The sequence below is a fragment of the Vicugna pacos genome, chromosome 30 (genome assembly GCF_048564905.1).
Source record: "Vicugna pacos chromosome 30, VicPac4, whole genome shotgun sequence".
Classification (NCBI taxonomy): domain Eukaryota; kingdom Metazoa; phylum Chordata; class Mammalia; order Artiodactyla; family Camelidae; genus Vicugna; species Vicugna pacos.
In genome coordinates, this window is record NC_133016.1 from 21122626 (window position 1) to 21138767 (window position 16142).

General features: G+C 49.2%; 1 long non-coding RNA gene across 1 annotated transcript; it reads right to left on the reverse strand.

The window, feature by feature from the left end:
• Positions 1 to 7451: 7451 nt before the first annotated feature.
• On the reverse strand, positions 7452 to 9261 carry LOC140690470 (uncharacterized). The gene is made up of 2 exons (XR_012065770.1): positions 8926 to 9261; positions 7452 to 8493 (listed from the first exon to the last, which is right to left on the reverse strand). It is a non-coding gene; the product is annotated as an uncharacterized lncRNA (long non-coding RNA).
• Positions 9262 to 16142: the final 6881 nt, after the last annotated feature.

A 16142-nucleotide genomic window follows, 5' to 3' on the forward strand; every position in this document is an offset into this window, starting at 1 on the left:
CTGAATAGAGGACAAAATGATGCTTGTGAAAATATTAAATGCTGGAATATTGAGGCCAAAATCAGCAGGCCTTAGCGACAGGTGCACAGGCTGGAAACTGGAAGACCTGGGTTCTTGTCTTGGATCTGTCAGAAAGAGGCTATGGACGTGTCACTTACCTCTCTGGGCCTCTTCCTCAGCACCAGAATGAAAGGGCTTGTCTAGGTAACCAGTGTGAGGTCACATCACCTTCCGCTGACGCACTGCATTGGCTCCCGTCTGCCCCAGACTCTAACCACCCGACTCGCCTCTGGCGCCTCCTCCCCCCTCATCCCCTTGCTCTAGGCTTCAGCCACCCTGACCTTCCTGTGGTTCCCTGGACCCTCACTTCTCACTCAAATGATACCTTTCTGTGAGGTGCTCCCCTACTTAAATTGTTCCCCCCTCTCCTATTTTATTTCCTTCACAGTAACTGTCACCTCCTGGCATAATTTGCTTATACATTTTGACACTTGTCTCCTCTCTAGAAGATCAGCTCCATAAAGAGAAGGGACGTGTGTCTCTTTGCTCAGCCTGATACATTTCCAGGGCCTAAAGCAGCACACAGTAGGCACCCTACACACGTCGGTTGAATGAATGAGTGGGGGCCATTCCAGCTGTAACGTTCCAAGATTGTGAGTTTCTGTCAATAAAAATTATCACTCGACACAAAGGTTAAGAGCTAAGATTCCAGAAACTTTCCTACTCACAGGCACATCCCGAGTACCCTTTTTCCCCTGGGACGTAGAGGCAGCTTAGTCCTCCTGGAGCTCTGAGCCCAGAGAATGGACGTGAAGTTGCCAGGGTGGTCCCCCCCCCCGTCAGACGAGCCCCAGCCTCCCAGTCACAGTGCCTGTATCCTCACCTGCGCCTCCCTCTCCTCATGAGCCATTCTCAGAAGATGTTCTGATGGCCCATCAGATGGACGGATGGCTCCACATGAATGTGAATCCCTGGGCTGCCACCTCCTAAGCGGGTACATGTTATACCCTGTCTCACACTTAAAGCAGCTTCAAGGCTTTCCCTATGATGCTCTCTCCCTGGGAAAGGTTAGTCTTTCTTGGCTCACTGATCCAACATGTCCTTCCTGAGTGTGTTGGAAATGTGCAGACAGACAAGACAAATTTCCCTTCCCTCCTGTGATGGAGACAGATAACAAACAAACCTGAAATGTATGATACACTATTAGGTGATGATAAATACACAGAAAAAAGTGGCATGAGTTAGGGAGAGGACAGGAGCGTTGCCCTAGGTGCAGTGTTCAGGGAAGGCTGCCTTGAGATGACCTCAGTGAAGTGAGGCAGTGAGTCACATATCTGAGAACAACCTGTGCAAAGGCCCTGAGGCAGGAGTGTGCCTGGCTAGTCCAGGGAGTGTCGAGAAGGCTCGTGTGGCTAAGGAGCAGAGCATAAAGGGAGAGGAGATGAGGAGTTAGGCACGCTAATTCTCATAAACTTTGGATTAGGGTTTTGTTCCTAGTGTGTTGGAAAGTGATTTGAAGGATCCAGAGCAGAGAAGCGACATGACATAATTTGTGTTTACGAACGTTTCTTGTGACTGCTGTATGGAGAATATTCTGTAAGGGAACAAGAGTGGCAGCAGAATGGCAGGCCATCGCCATTGGGTCCAGATGACGCACGATGGGGCTTGGACCAGGCCCTGGCTGGCTGCACTCCCCCTGCCCTGGCCTATCGCCCACCCTTTGAGGACCTGCCCTTCCATCAGAGCCCACAGGTATCCGCCATCATTCAATCACAGGTGTCAGTGGTTTGCAGGCGCGGGAACTACCGGCTACATGGGGCTCCCGGAGATCACACGCTCCCACGTAAGGGGTGGCAGCCAGCAGGCAGGGACTGGGGGAAGGGGGTTCAGGATATGGGAAGCAGTGAAGATAAAATGCCAGCTATAACTTTGCCCCTTTATCTACCACTTTGAGAACCTGTAACAGAATGTGCATGAGTGAGAATCACCCTATTGAAAAAACTCTTGTTCTGTTAATCACACACTCACACAGTCCCGTCACTGTTGCTGACAACACTTGGCTTGCCACATGTCACCACACAACCAGTTGCTTTAACCAGTGTGTCAACTCTGGGAATGCGAACCCCCTTCCAGGTTACCTGTTGAGGTACATGGTCATAAGATGTCTTGCCCTGTCCTCTGACTCTGCCCTCTCTGTATTTCTTGTCACATGAACCGGAAGGTGGGTTCCCAGCAGGCAAGAACCACACCTTCATTGGCTTGGTCTAGTGCACTGTCGGCACCAATGACAGATGAGCAGAAGGCAGTAGGGTCAGAGGCAGAGAACCCTCCAGGGCGTCGGCTCCAGCTGCCATCAGCCCCTGCCCTCGTGAGCCTGTTGAGCTAGAAGGAACCTTGGGAGTCACTGAATCCAGCTCTCTGACTTCCCAGAGGAAGAAACCAACCCCTACAGCAGGGACGTGGCTGGGCCGGAGCCACACAGCTGGGAAAGGCAGATGAAGATGAGGAACCTTGGGAGGTCACCCTAGTCTCACCAGGCAATGCCAGTGCCGAGGTGATGCTGAAGGAAAACCTCCATATCATGTAATCTTCACAGCTATTCTAGACAGTAGGAACGAATGGCAGAATTATACATATTTTATAGGTAGAACAAGCTGAGACCAAGATTCTGCTCAGTGGTCTAGACCATGTACTGAGTGTGGCAGGGGGTGGGGGCAGGTGACTGAAAAAGCTGGACTGGTCCTTCTTCAATCCTTGGAAAGGGGGAAGCTTGGAGGTATATGACCTGAATACAATAATATGATACAGATGCAGTGATATGAATATGATAATAACATAATATGAATAGGGTAATGATGACTGTCATTCGGAGGGATTTGCACTCTTCTGTGTAGCTCCAGAGGGCAGAGTGGAGACCAGCAAAAGCAAAGAATGAGAATGTGGACCTGGGCCCAAGAGGAGAGACAGTGTGTGATCAGGAGGGCTCTCAGAATGTAGGAGAAACTGGCAGAGGAGACGGTGGGCTCCTGATTGCTGGAAGGGCCTGGGTCCAGGCTGGAAGTCAGCCAGGCAGGGGCACTGTGAAGAGGACCCCAGCTCTTCAGGGGCGGTTGGGCTGGATGGCCCCTGAGGCTCCTTCTAAGCCTGATACTCAGCAACTCTATGCAGAGGGAACTTGGCATTGGGTTCTCTCCCTTGGAAAACAGAACAAGTTGCTCCACGCACTTGGCTGGAGACCTCCCCAGTGAAGTGTTCCCCAAGGATGGCACCTAAAAGTCTTGCAGTCCCTGAGGATGGGAAGAAGAGAAGTGGCCTTAGGTCACGCACTTTCGCAGGACCTGTGAAAGACTTCCCACGTTGTAAGCTTAGAGACGGGGTTCAGTTGTCAAAGGGAATTACAGAAAGCCCTGTCTGGGTAATCTCGGAGGACAGGTGGCTACCCCTGGACCTCAGCGCTGTAGATAAAGCAGGGTGGAGGCCGGAGGATGGACGTGGTGACCTCTCAAAGTTCCCTCCGGCCCATGCCAGCTGTAATTCTATGATAAAACCATTAGAGGGTCCAAAGGTGGTTTATCCTCGGTTCTCCCATTCTGGTGATTGAACACGTTTTTTTTCAGTTCCATAAACCCTGAGCCATAATTCTTTTACAGCAGAGGGGAAGACGGCACAGTCATGCACAGTTTGAAACAAGGGAGTTGCGGAGAGAGGTTAAAGGGGGAGGAAGGTTTGTTTAGGCTGTGGTTGCCTTTTCTCCTTCGGGGTTCATGAGGGGGATGTTAAACGTGAAGTTGGAAGACTGAACAAAAGCAGAGCAAAAGAGAAAAAAAACAAGGTGAAAAAACTCAAACCTGCAGTTCTCTGATACACACAAAGGAAACCCAAACTTCGCTCATTATGGTGCATATTTCTGGCAGATCATAACATTGAATTACAGCCCTGCGGCCTCGGCCGGGGCCGGGGAGCTCTTCCCATGTGCTTCCAATTAAGCGTGTTTGAAGTTGCCCTGGATATTTATTTGTAGGGGATTTACTGCGCAGAACGATTAAAGTTTGTTCTTGTTAGGAGTTTGGGGCTAGTTTGGGGGCAGGGGAGATGGAAAGGAAGAGAGTTAGCTGGGAGAAAGGGGGACGGCCAGGGTACCCCCATGAATCTGGGCGTATGTTTGAAAGTACACACGAACACACACAAGTGCCCTTTGTTTGCAGCATGGGGAGGGTCCAACATCTCTGCCTGTGATTTTGTTTATAGGAAATCCTTTATAATGCACGTTTAGTGTTTCCATATGGAATTCTCTTAGGATGGTTCCCCCACACCACCCTCCCTCCTCCCCTTTTTTATTTGGATAAGGCAAGAGAAAAGGGACTGTGCATTCCAAAGATTCATAGTCATTCCGGATCAAATTCAATGGATTTTGGCAAGAGTTGAAAAACCCAGATGCAGGGCTTCAGCCTCCCGCTGAGCCGCCCTCCAGCTGCGAGTGTCTGGTGGAGGCACTTTGTAAAATCATGAAAACCCTATTAAATTCATGAAATATGATATACTGTCGTTTCAGACTAACTTTCCATTGAACTGTCCATGAAGAGAGAATTTGGTTAACTCGCTGAAGAAGGGGGAAGCGGCCAGGCTGGGGGCAGGATGGGGGGGTGCGGGAGACGCTATTGAGGAAAGTGCAAAGGAGTGCTGGGAATTCTAAGGGGCTGCACATTCAGGGAGGGCAGAGGGGAAGGGGGGCACGGGAGCTCCTCCAGACCCCAGCAGCACTGGGCTTTCTCAGGCTTTGACTCCTCTCGGAAAGGGGGTGTCCACCGTGATTCCTGTCCCTGTCAAGTTGCTGAACATCTCACTGTGACCCGTTAGCTGGTGGGTTGCTTGTTTCAGAGCACAGGAGGCTCCAGTTAAACCCCAGGGGTTTTTTTAGGTTCCGCCCCCTGGTTTTTAGCTGGGGGCCCCAGGCGAAGGGAGAGACGGAATAATTCGCCCGAGATCCAGCAATGTGAAAATCCAGGGGTCTGGGATCCCTAACTGGCTTTCCCATCCAAAGCACGCCCCTGCCCCGCACTGCCGAGGCACAGACCGTCCCCGTGGGCACAGCTCTCTGCTTCGGATCAGAGCTGCTGACAACATTGTTTTTTGCATGAACTCACGAGCCAAGACTCCCCCCAGCTATGAAACGACCCATCCTGAAGGAGTTGGACACTCTGAGTTCATTTCCTATTGGACCATAATTCACATCATAAACTATCGCATGTTTATTTTCAAACAAAACAGGGTGAGGACTCCCTGGAGGTGAATTGGTTTTGTTTTCTGGAAACTGCCCCAGGACAGGGCAATGGCAGGAGCTCAAAGTGTGTGTGCAGAGTTCACCTTGCAGGAAGCCAAGTGGGGCCCTCCTTCCCCAGGTCTCGGCAACCTAGGGACCCGAAGCCCACACCCCTGGGATGGAAGGGTGCACAGACCATCGTGCCCCACCTGTCATCCAAGCAGTGGTCCCTAAAATAGGAAGTCACACTCTGCAAAAGGCAACATCCTTGACCCAGCTGCCAGGGGCAGCTTCGTGCATGGAAATGATCGGAATGAAAACTGACTTTAACTGAGCACCTACAGTGTTCTAAGGCACTGTTCTAAAGGCTTGGCAAGAGTTAAATCACTTCATCGTAACAACAACCATCCGATGTGGTGAAACCATTATGCCCAGTTTACAGATGAGAAGACTGAGGCCAGTTGCCCAAGGTCTCATAAGATCACATAGCTGACACAGTGACTGAGCCAGTATTTGAACCTCAGTAATCAGGCTCCAAAGCCTGAGCTCTCAAACTACCCACCACCCTCCCCACCACCACCCCAAAACACAGCCCTAAATACCAATGTCAGACACTGGGGTCGTAACTCCCTGCCTCCCCACCCCACTGGAGGTGTACTTTTTGAAATAAACATTTCACACTCTGCCCTTACCTTTTTGAAATGTAAACACTCCCTGGGTGTGGCAGTGAATTAAGTCACCAATACCCTAAGCCAGGGCTTTGCAAACTGTAATGGGCGGACAGATTCCCTAGCCACCTTGCTGAAATGCAGGTTCTCATTCAGCAGGTCTCTGAGGGGCTGAGACGGCACATTTCTAAGCAGCTCACAGGGGCTGCTGCTGGGCCACGGGGTGTACTTTGTGTAGCAAGGCTGCAGGCTACTCACCTGATGGCGTCCCTCCACCAAAAGAGACACTTACAAAAGGGCATCCATACAAGGGGCAGAAGGGAGGGCCAAAGACATTTCACCAACTGCACACCTGTGATCCAGACCACCCTTCCTGACACCCATCAGTAGAGCCAACAGATTCCGAATTTTCAAGTCTCAGGCACTGGGGGGCACTGGGGAAGGTGCAGAGTCTTTGGGGCCATGAGAAGCCCTTTGACTGAAATCTTTGCAGCAGCTGGCAATAGCCAGGCATTGCAGGGATGGAGTCCAGTGTCTCTGCACCCCTGGCAGGGGCATTAATGAATGTCCTGTAATCACTGGGGTCGGGGACACTCAGCACCAATGCCTCCCTCACAGCTGGAAGGGCAGGTGGCTGACCGGGACGCTGGCCCAGGCTAAGTTTCCACCCTCTTGCTGGCGAGTTTAGGCAGGCGTTTCACCTTTCTGGTTCCATTTATTTGACATGTAAAGTGAGAGGATCGCACCAGATAATCTGTCAGTCTCTTCTCTGCTTCTCATCCCGACCTCTGAGCCTCTAAATGCCTGTACACTAAATAAAAATTCAGCCAATTGTCTGCACGTCTAAATATTCTGATGTTCTGTCGCCCACTCCTAACATCAGGATATCAGATGGAACCAGTTTCCGTTCCACCTGGAGGCTGAGCACCATAAACACGACTCCCACATGAAACTAGGCACCCCATTCCCCGTCCACATCTTGGGAAGAAGTTTCAGGAGGTTGATTCCCACAGCTGCCAAGCATACAGCCCTACACTGGCAGGCGGAGCCAGTCCCCAGGGCTCTGCGTCACAGCCAAACACTCCGCACTGTGCTGACCAGCTCTGAAGGCCTCGCCCAGCCAAGAGAAACAGGCATTTTAGAGCGGGAAGGGGCAGCACTTGACCCCTGGCCTCCTCCGTCTGGCTCTCTCTGACAAGGGGAGGCAAAGCACTGTGTTCCCGTAGACAGCTGGTCCAACAGAGCCTGACGGGAGTCGCAGCTCCCCCAGAGCTGTACCTCTGTGATCTGTAATGTCTCCGTGAGTCTCCTCCCTTACAAGGAGCAGGCGCAGAGTAGGTAGATGACAAGGTGAAGCTATTCCTCCCTTTGCGTGACTGTCAGTTATAAATCAGACACTCCACAGATCTGTTCTTCAAACTGACAGTGTCCAAGGGTGCCCCCTGGAACCAGTTTCATCAAACAGCCAAAGATCCAGGGTTCTAAACCAGCACTATCCAATAGAAAGATAACGTGAGTCATCATTGTGTGTCACATACATTATTTTTTTTATTTTTTACTTTTTTATTGATGTATAGTCAGTTACATGTATCAATTTCTGGTGTACAGCATAATGTCCCAGTCATGCATATATATATACACATGTTTGTTTTTATATTCTTTTTCATCAAAGGTTGTTACAAGATACTGAATATAGTTCCCTGCACTATACAGAAGAAATTTGTCTTTTATCTATTTTTATATATAGTGGTTAACATTTGCAAATCTCAAACTCCAAAATTTATGCCTTCCCACCCCCTTTCCCCTGGTAGCTGTATTTGCGAGTCTGTTTCTGTTTTGTAGATGAGTTCATTACATTAGTGTCCTCTTTTTTTCTTTTAAATTCCACATATGAGTGATATCATATGGTATTTTTCTTTCTCTTTCTGGCTTACTTCACTTAGAATGATGATCTCCAGGTCCATCCATGTTGCTTCAAATGGCATCATTTTATTCTTTTTATTGCTGCGTAGTATTCCCTTATATAAATATACCACAACTTCTTTATCCAGTTCATCTGTCGATGGACATTAGGTTGCTTCCATGTCTTGGCTATTGTAACTAGTGCTGCTATGAACATTGGGGTGCATGTATCTTTTCAAATTAGAATTCCTTCCAGACATACGCCCAGGAGTGGGATTGCTAGATCATAGGGTAAGTCTACTTTTAGTTTTTTGAGGAATCTCCATACTGTTTTCCATAATGGCTTCACCAAACCACATTCCCACCAACAGTGTAGGAGGGTTCCCTTTTCTCCACACCCTCTCCAGCATTTATTGTTTGTGGACTTTTGAATGATGGCCATTCTGACTGGTGTGAGGTGATACCTCATTGTAATTTTGATTTGCATTTCTCTGATAATTAGAGATGGTGAGCATTCTTTCATGTGCCTATTGGCCATTTGTATGTCTTCCTTGGAGAATTGCTTGTTTAGGTCTTCTGCCCATTTTTGGATTGGATTGGATTGTTTGTGTTTTTTTGTTATTAAGTTGTATGAGCTGTTTATATATTCTGGAAATAAGCCTCCTAGAAGAAAACATAGCCAAAACATTCTCTGACATAAATCTTAGCAATGTTCTCCTAGGGCAGTCTACCCAGGCAATAGATATAAAAGCAAAAATAAACAAATGGGACCTAATTAAACTTATAAGCTCTTGCACAGCAAAAGAAACCATAAGCAAAACAAAACAACAACCTACGGAATGGGAGGAAATATTTGCAAATGACATCACATACGTCATTTTAAATTTCTTCCTAAAAAAGGTTTAAAAAATTTAACTGTATTACATTTTTAAAAAGTAACACTTTCAATTAATTTTAATAATACATTTAATTTAGCTTAGTATAGCTAAACTACTATCATTTCAACATGTAATCAACATTCAAAATGATTCATGAAAATGTTTACATTCTTTTTTGTAGTAAGTCTTTGAAATTCGGTGAGCATTTTACACTTACAGCACATCTCGGTTTGGACTCCCCGTTTTTCAAGTGCTCAGCAGCCTCGTATGGGCAGTGGTGACTGTACCAAACCAGTGCGGACACAGAAGAACCAGTGGATGCCAGGCCAGTGCGGTGGGGGTGGGCAGCGCTTAGCCTTTCCCATCCTCTCCAACACCACCCCACCCCAGTCGTTCCAAATAATAATCCTCTTGCTAACAATAAAACCATAAGAATAATGTTCTTAGATATGGTGATCAGGCATTTCCTCAGTCTTGGTTTACCTAAGATGAATAAATCTTAGGTGAATAAAAGGGTTTTTAGAAAAGTTTGCTTTTTTTCTTGATCTCCAGTACTCCAGCTCAGGGAAAAGTCCAGGCTTGCTCTGTACATGCAACTTGAAGATATTACGACCACCCGCTTCCGGGCACTGTTGCCTCTAAGCTCTTTCAATTAAAAATGTTTGGAACTATGACTGACCAGTGGAGAAGTCAAGAAAAGGACCTGCGGGAATTCCTCAGCTAATGAAGTAAATGCTGTTTAGTTTTTTAAAATGTGATTTAAATGAGGACCTTGAATACCAGAGCACGGCAGGCTGATTGAACAGGCTGAACGGTTGCAGGGTTTAGAACAGTCAGGACAGTGGGGGCAGAGGGCAGGGTTCATGCATACAGATGGCACAGATTATTTGCATCTAGAGCAGAGGTGGTGGAGTAGTTGAGAAGCACCATGGTACAGACTCCAGCACAAGGTACCAGGCTAGAGGACTGAAGGATACAGAGTGTCAGGGGCCCTGGTACAGCAGGCAGATCTAAGTATGAGACATATCACAGGCTACTGGGCATTAGATGGGAGGCTCAAGGCACCCAGGGCCTGGGGTGAAGGGAAAGGAGAGTTTGGACAACCCACGGCCTCCTCCAATCAGGAAGCGGTGCTGCGGGTCTCCTCCACCTGCTTCGTGGCTGGCCTGCTAAGGTTTCTTTGGTCCTCATATTATCGTGAGGATTGCAAGGTCCTGCTTGTCCCTGCCTTCCTCCCCAACGCCTTCCTCTCTTCTCTCTCCTGGATGGATTGTTATTTCTGCCAACAGAAGGAGTCAGGATAGATGGGTGGACCAGGGAGAGTGTGGTCGGTGATATCGTCATAACCCTTGGCACCTTACGAGTGTCTTCCTTGTAAAAATGTGGCTAATATTTCCTAGCTTGATAGACTGGAGGCTGGACCAGATGTCTTCTAGCTCTAAATTCCGAAACTCCAGGAAACAAGCCAAGAACTCTATAGCCCAAGTCTTGCTACCAAAGCGAGACGCCCGCACATGGACTTCACGGCTCACCACTACCCTGACTCCACTGCCCTTGGCAGCGGTCACACCTGTCAGAACAGGCTCCTTCCAGGCACCCACCTGTCGTCCCTCCCCGTGCCACACACAGAGACTCACACACGCAGACACGCACACCGTTTCCTCCCGCCTCTGTGAGATTTTACCCACCTCCAGAAACAACTGCTTCTTTCTCTAAAACATAGCCCATTCCTCTTTCCAAAACTTCTGTTCTTCCATGAAACCCTCCTTCATGTATCACTCCAACATCTGACCACCTTACTTATTCAACCATCTCCTCAGCAATTTCCTCTACTTGCTCAACCGTCTTTTTAAACTGCTTCCTTGTGTTGTAAAAGTCAGAGTATGCTTTGCACCCTTTCAGTGTGTTTGCCCATCTATTAAAGTACTCAGCATAATGTGATACAAAAAACAGGAGCTACTTTTAAATGAGCTGAAAAAATGATCCCCATGACGTCTCCGCGAGGAATTAATAGTTGGTTTATTTAGCACTTAACAATGTGGCTGATGTGGTGCTAAGCACTTTACATGCACTATCTCTTTTTATCAATAATCCTATCAGGTTGGTATTATTTATATTCCCATTTTATAGATTTTTTTTAAAGCTGCAGCATAGAAGATTCTAGAACATAAGGCAGCCTGACACAAGAACCCACACTTTGGTCTCTGTCTTAAACTATCTTTCCACTTAACCGTGCACTGAACTGAGGGACTCGGGCACTAAGTGACCTCCCCGAGGCCACGTGGTTGGTGCCAGAACCTGGGTACTCTCCACCGAGCTCACCACCTCTTTCATGCTCTGAACTGGATTCTCCGTTCCACATGAGAGACGTCATGTTTACAGGAAACAGCAAAGACTTTCAAGTCAGGAAGAGCCTCCGTTTCCCCCTCTGCAGAAAGAAAATGGTAACAATTACCCAGTAGGTTCGCTGTGAGGATTAGGACCAAGAATATGCAGAGCCGGTCCCTGGCCTGGAGCTAGGTACTTGGTCAGTGGCAGCCCCCAGCCTCCACTCCCTCCAGCCTCTGCTCCCTCCAGCTTCCTCTCCCCTCCAGCCTCCCTCTCTCCCTCCCACACACTCTGCAGCCTTGCAGGCAGCATCTGCGTTCAAGTTGCCTGACTCGGTCCTTGGGAGCCAGCATCAGACTGACCGGCTGTCCCCAGCAGATGCATTAAGGAGGTTCTTTGCACCCCTCACAGTCATGAGGGCAGCACAGAGATGGCGTCAGGGGACCTGCGTTGCTCACGCTTCATGAAGGCCCTCCGCTGAGCTATACATATCACACCCAAGGGAAAGAAAGCCACCCATCACAGATGGGAGAAAAGTGCCAGGTCCAGGAGGATGCCTCGCCCCCCGCCGACTCACAAGGACCCCTCCCCTCCAGCGCTCCTTTGAACGCCACCTTTGCACCCAGGTGCCCTCTCCTGTCTCGCCATGGCAGTAGGAGGCTAAATTAATTAATGTGGGTAAACCATGTGGAAATGTTTGGCTTGCCAAGCGCTCTCAATGAGTTTGCAATACTATTGGAAGCAGTAGAAGTTGCCACAGCTATCTGGAACCAAATTGATCTCACCCCCTAGGACTCTTGAGATTGAGTTTGGCTGATTGAGGCATCTGCAGAGAGAGCAGTGTCTTTGCTAGGAACTCGGTGGATATATTTCAGACCCTTACTGGGGAGCAGGGAGATATTAGAATTAAAAAGCATAGGAAGACAGCAAGGGTGGGGAGTCTCCCACCGTGTGCCAAACCCACAGGGAATTGCCCAGGAGTTGACAAGAGAAAGGGGGTGCTTACAAAGCGAGGTGCATTGGGCTAGGTTGGTTTGGGGGGCTCTGAGAAGCAAGAATCAGTCCTACCATCGCAGGTGCATATGTGTATGCACCACACAGGGTGTGTAGGCACGCGCTTCCCTTCCCCAGACAGACTCATCTTTGTGCCGGCCACTCCGGGGGCTCCTGATAAAAGAGGCAGGGGAAGATGCACCCTGGCCGGGGGAGTGGCCTGGCTGCAGGGAACCAGGAGGCCTCCATCAAGTGAGGGGCTGGGCTGGGTTCCCTTACAGGTGTTGTATCAGTCAGGGGTCACCCAGAAGAGCAGAGCAGAATCAGTATGTGTGTGTATATATATATATATATAGAGAGAGAGAGAGAGAGAGAGAGAGATTATTATATATTATATATAAAGACTATTTTATATATTATATATAGATTATTGTATATGCTATATATGATTACATATAAAATATACATATAAAGAGATTACATATAATGACTATTTTATATATTATATACAATGACTATATATTATATATAGATTATGATATGTTACATACAATTATATATAAAATACATATCAAGAGATTATTACATATATATTCAAAGAGATTTACTGCAGGGAACCGGCTTAGGAGATTGTAGGGGCTGGCTTGGCAAGTCTAAAATCCGCAGGAAGCTCCCAGGCTCAGTCTGAAGCTGCTGTTCACAGGTAAAATTTCTCTTTTCTCAGGAAAGCGTTAGTTCTGCTTTTAAGTCTTGTTTGCATCATGCCCACCCAGACTGGTCTGGGTTAAGTTAAGTCCACTTAAGTCTCTGTCCTGTGTTGTGTGAACAGCCTCCCAACTGGGACCAGTCTCACTACTTCCTCCTTCAGTCCAGCCTGGGCAGCTTGAGGGGTCCTTTGAAGATGCAGCTCAAATCCTGATCCTGCTAAGATGGCTTGGTGACTGCCCAGCTCACTCAGGTAAAGTCCACACTGACGTTAAGTCCACTGGTTACGGACCTCGATCGCACCACAAAGCACCTTCACACCAGCAGCTGATGAGTGTTTGACTGAGTAACCGGGGACGGCAGCCCAGCCAGGCCGATGCGCGGGGCTGACCATCCCAGCTGCCTGTTCTCCTCGCCAGTCAGCCCCCGCCTCCTCTACTGTCAAACCCTCGACTATCTCTTCAAGTCTCCTCTCCTCAGGTAGCTCGTGGTGTCCCTGTCCCCCAACAATGGCCTTGAGCAGTCTGCTAACCAGCCCTACCCACACCTCAGACAGGTCTCCACGGTGGTTGCCTGTGCGTCTTCTAACTCTGCGTCACTTCTCAAGTGATTTCCTGAACGGCCTCCTGACAGCTCTCCCTGCCTTCAAATCCACATGACCAAGTGTAATTCTAAGCTATGCATGGGCCAGCCCGTTCTAAGACCCCTTCGCAGCTCCCACAGGCTCCCCAGCGGTCGTGCCCTCCTCCCCTCCACCCCTCTTTGCTGCAACCATCTTGTGCTCTCACGGCTCCTAGAACAACCATCCCAATCCTCAGCCCTAAGAGACCCTCGCTTTCCTCTGACTGTGCCCTCAAGACCTTTCCTCCCCACTGAAGACCAGCTCAGAGCACACTGTTCCCCTCTTCTGGGCTCCCTCAGCACCCCTGCTTCCCTCTGTGGCATCACTCGCTGCCCACTGTCTGCCCCTCCTCAAACCAGAGAGCACCACATCTCTGTCCCCACCCCCAGCGCTGGTCCTGGCGCCCACCTGGCTCACCATGTGTGTTTCACAGATGTTGGCCGAATTAATGAACAAAACGTTTGCCGGTTAAAGTACCCCAGCGCCCCTCCGTTTCATCGCCAGCTCTTTCAGCAGCCGCCCGCACTTTCGTCCGCTTCCCACAGTTCCATCTGAAATTTATTGGGGTGGGGAAGGGATATTTTTCTTCTCCCTCTCCCTTCCCTGTCAGTTTGAGAACTGTTGTGAGCAATAACGGTGTCATGATAATTTATGGAGGACAAAAGTTATGGCCTGAAACCGAGGGGCCAGTTACAGGAACTGAAAAGGCGCGGGGTGGCTGTAGCCAAGAGGGTGAGGCAGGCGGGGAGGGCAGGGAAGCCGGATGCTGGTCAGTGGCTGAAGGCTGCAGGGAGCTTCTGCGCAGCTCTCGGTGGGGAAGGCACAGGCTCTGGTTATACTTTAGAAATACTCTCCACTGGAAACATGAGGATGGGGCAGGGAGACCAGCCACCCAGCTCTTGAGAAGGAGGATGGATGGAACTAGGCAGGGGCTTCCGTGAGACAAGGAAGCATCAGCAAGATGTGCAGTTCCAAAGCTGGGATGAAAATAGAAAACCTGCCCATACAGGCAGGTGTGCAGACATTTTCAAAGGATCAACGTTACAGTTCCCAGTCTTTTCTCCATTCATTCAACAAATGTTATTGGAAATGAGATTTGTTATAAGCCTAGAGATACAGCAGTAAGACAAGGTCCCTGTCCTGTGGAGGAGGTACTTTATCCGAATGGGAGGGACAAACAGTAAACAAATGGGTTGTTAGAGCATCAGGTGATGGTGAGTGTTGGGAGGGAAGTCCAGCTGGCCCTGCGACAGCAAAGAGGAGGCTGGAGGATGCATTTCTGAGAAGGAGCCACACTAACCAGGGGAGGGTGTTCTAACAGAGGGAGTGACATGTGCAAAGGTCCTGGGGCAGGAGTGGGTTTGACATATTCAAGGCAGGGGAGAAAGTGACAGGGAGGAGATGGCATCAGAGAATCAGCAGAGTCCGGGTCCTGGAGGCCAAGTGGGCAGCAGAAGGACTCTGACTTTACCTGAGTGAGCTGGGCAGTCACCAAGCCATCTCAGCAGGAGCAGGATTTGAGCTGCATCTTCAAAGGACCCCTCAAGCTGCCCAGGCTGGACTGAAGGAGGAAGTAGTGAGACTGGTCGCAGTTGGGAGGCTGTTCACACAACACAGGACAGAGATGATGGTGCCTTAGGGTTGGCTACCTACCAGTGAAATTGATGAGAAAATGTAATTCCGCATGTGATTAAGAGGTGAAATTTTGAAATTTCTGGTGCATTGGGGTGTGGAGTATGAGAGAAAGAGGGGCCTGAATGCCTGGCTATAACAAAATACCATAGACTGGGTGTTCTGTAAACAACAAATATTTACATATCACAGTTTTGGAGGTTAGAAGTCCAAGACCAAGGCACTGGCAGACTCAGGGCCTGGTGAGAGCTGGCTTCCTGGCTCGTAGACAGCCGTCTTTGCATTGTGTTCCCACATGGAGGAAGAGACTCGGGGGCTCTCTGGGGCCGTTTTTATAAGGGCACTAACCCCACAAGTGAAGGCTCCACCCTCATGACCTGTCACCTCCCAAAGACCCCACCTCCCAGGACCTTCACATTGGGGATCAGGTGTCAACACACGAATCGGGGAGCGCCTGAAACACTCCATCTACCACAATGACAGTCTCTCTCACTGAGACGGGGGAGCCTTGGAGGCTGATCAGGCTTGAGGGGGTGCAAGCCAACCAAAATACATTCAACCAGAGGTGGGCAGCACATCTGGCATCTTACTAAACAGAACTTCCTATAAATGGTCAATCCCACATTCACACAACAGTTGCGACTCACCCGTACCATGGAGACCCCGGGGGTCAAAACACCCTCAAGTGCCTTCTGATCAAACCCGAGTCGGCAGGGGGGTTTGCCGCTCAGTGTGCATTTGCCCATGTAAGATATCTCTGTCACTCTTTACCCATCATGATGTGTTACTCAGAGCCCCTCTTCCCTGTTCGAAATGATCTCTGTGCAGAGAGATAGACAAAAAGGCATTTGAGACAAAAGAGCTTACTTGAAAAGGGGGGGATGGGGCGGGAGCAGAACCCCATCACCGGGGGTGGGGCTGATTCCGGGGACTGGGTCCCCCCGCCCCCGCACTTCTCCCACGGCTGTCTTGGTTGGTCTGTATCAGCGGAACCGCATTATGACTTGTGGGGGCCCCAAGCACTTGGCTTTCATAGGTCCCTTGCTTCATAAAAAAATTATTAAAAATTATATTTTATGACTGCATTGGTATTGAGATCAATATAATGCAGGCTGGATTATATGCTTTTTTTTCCTTCTGATTTAAAAAGAAAT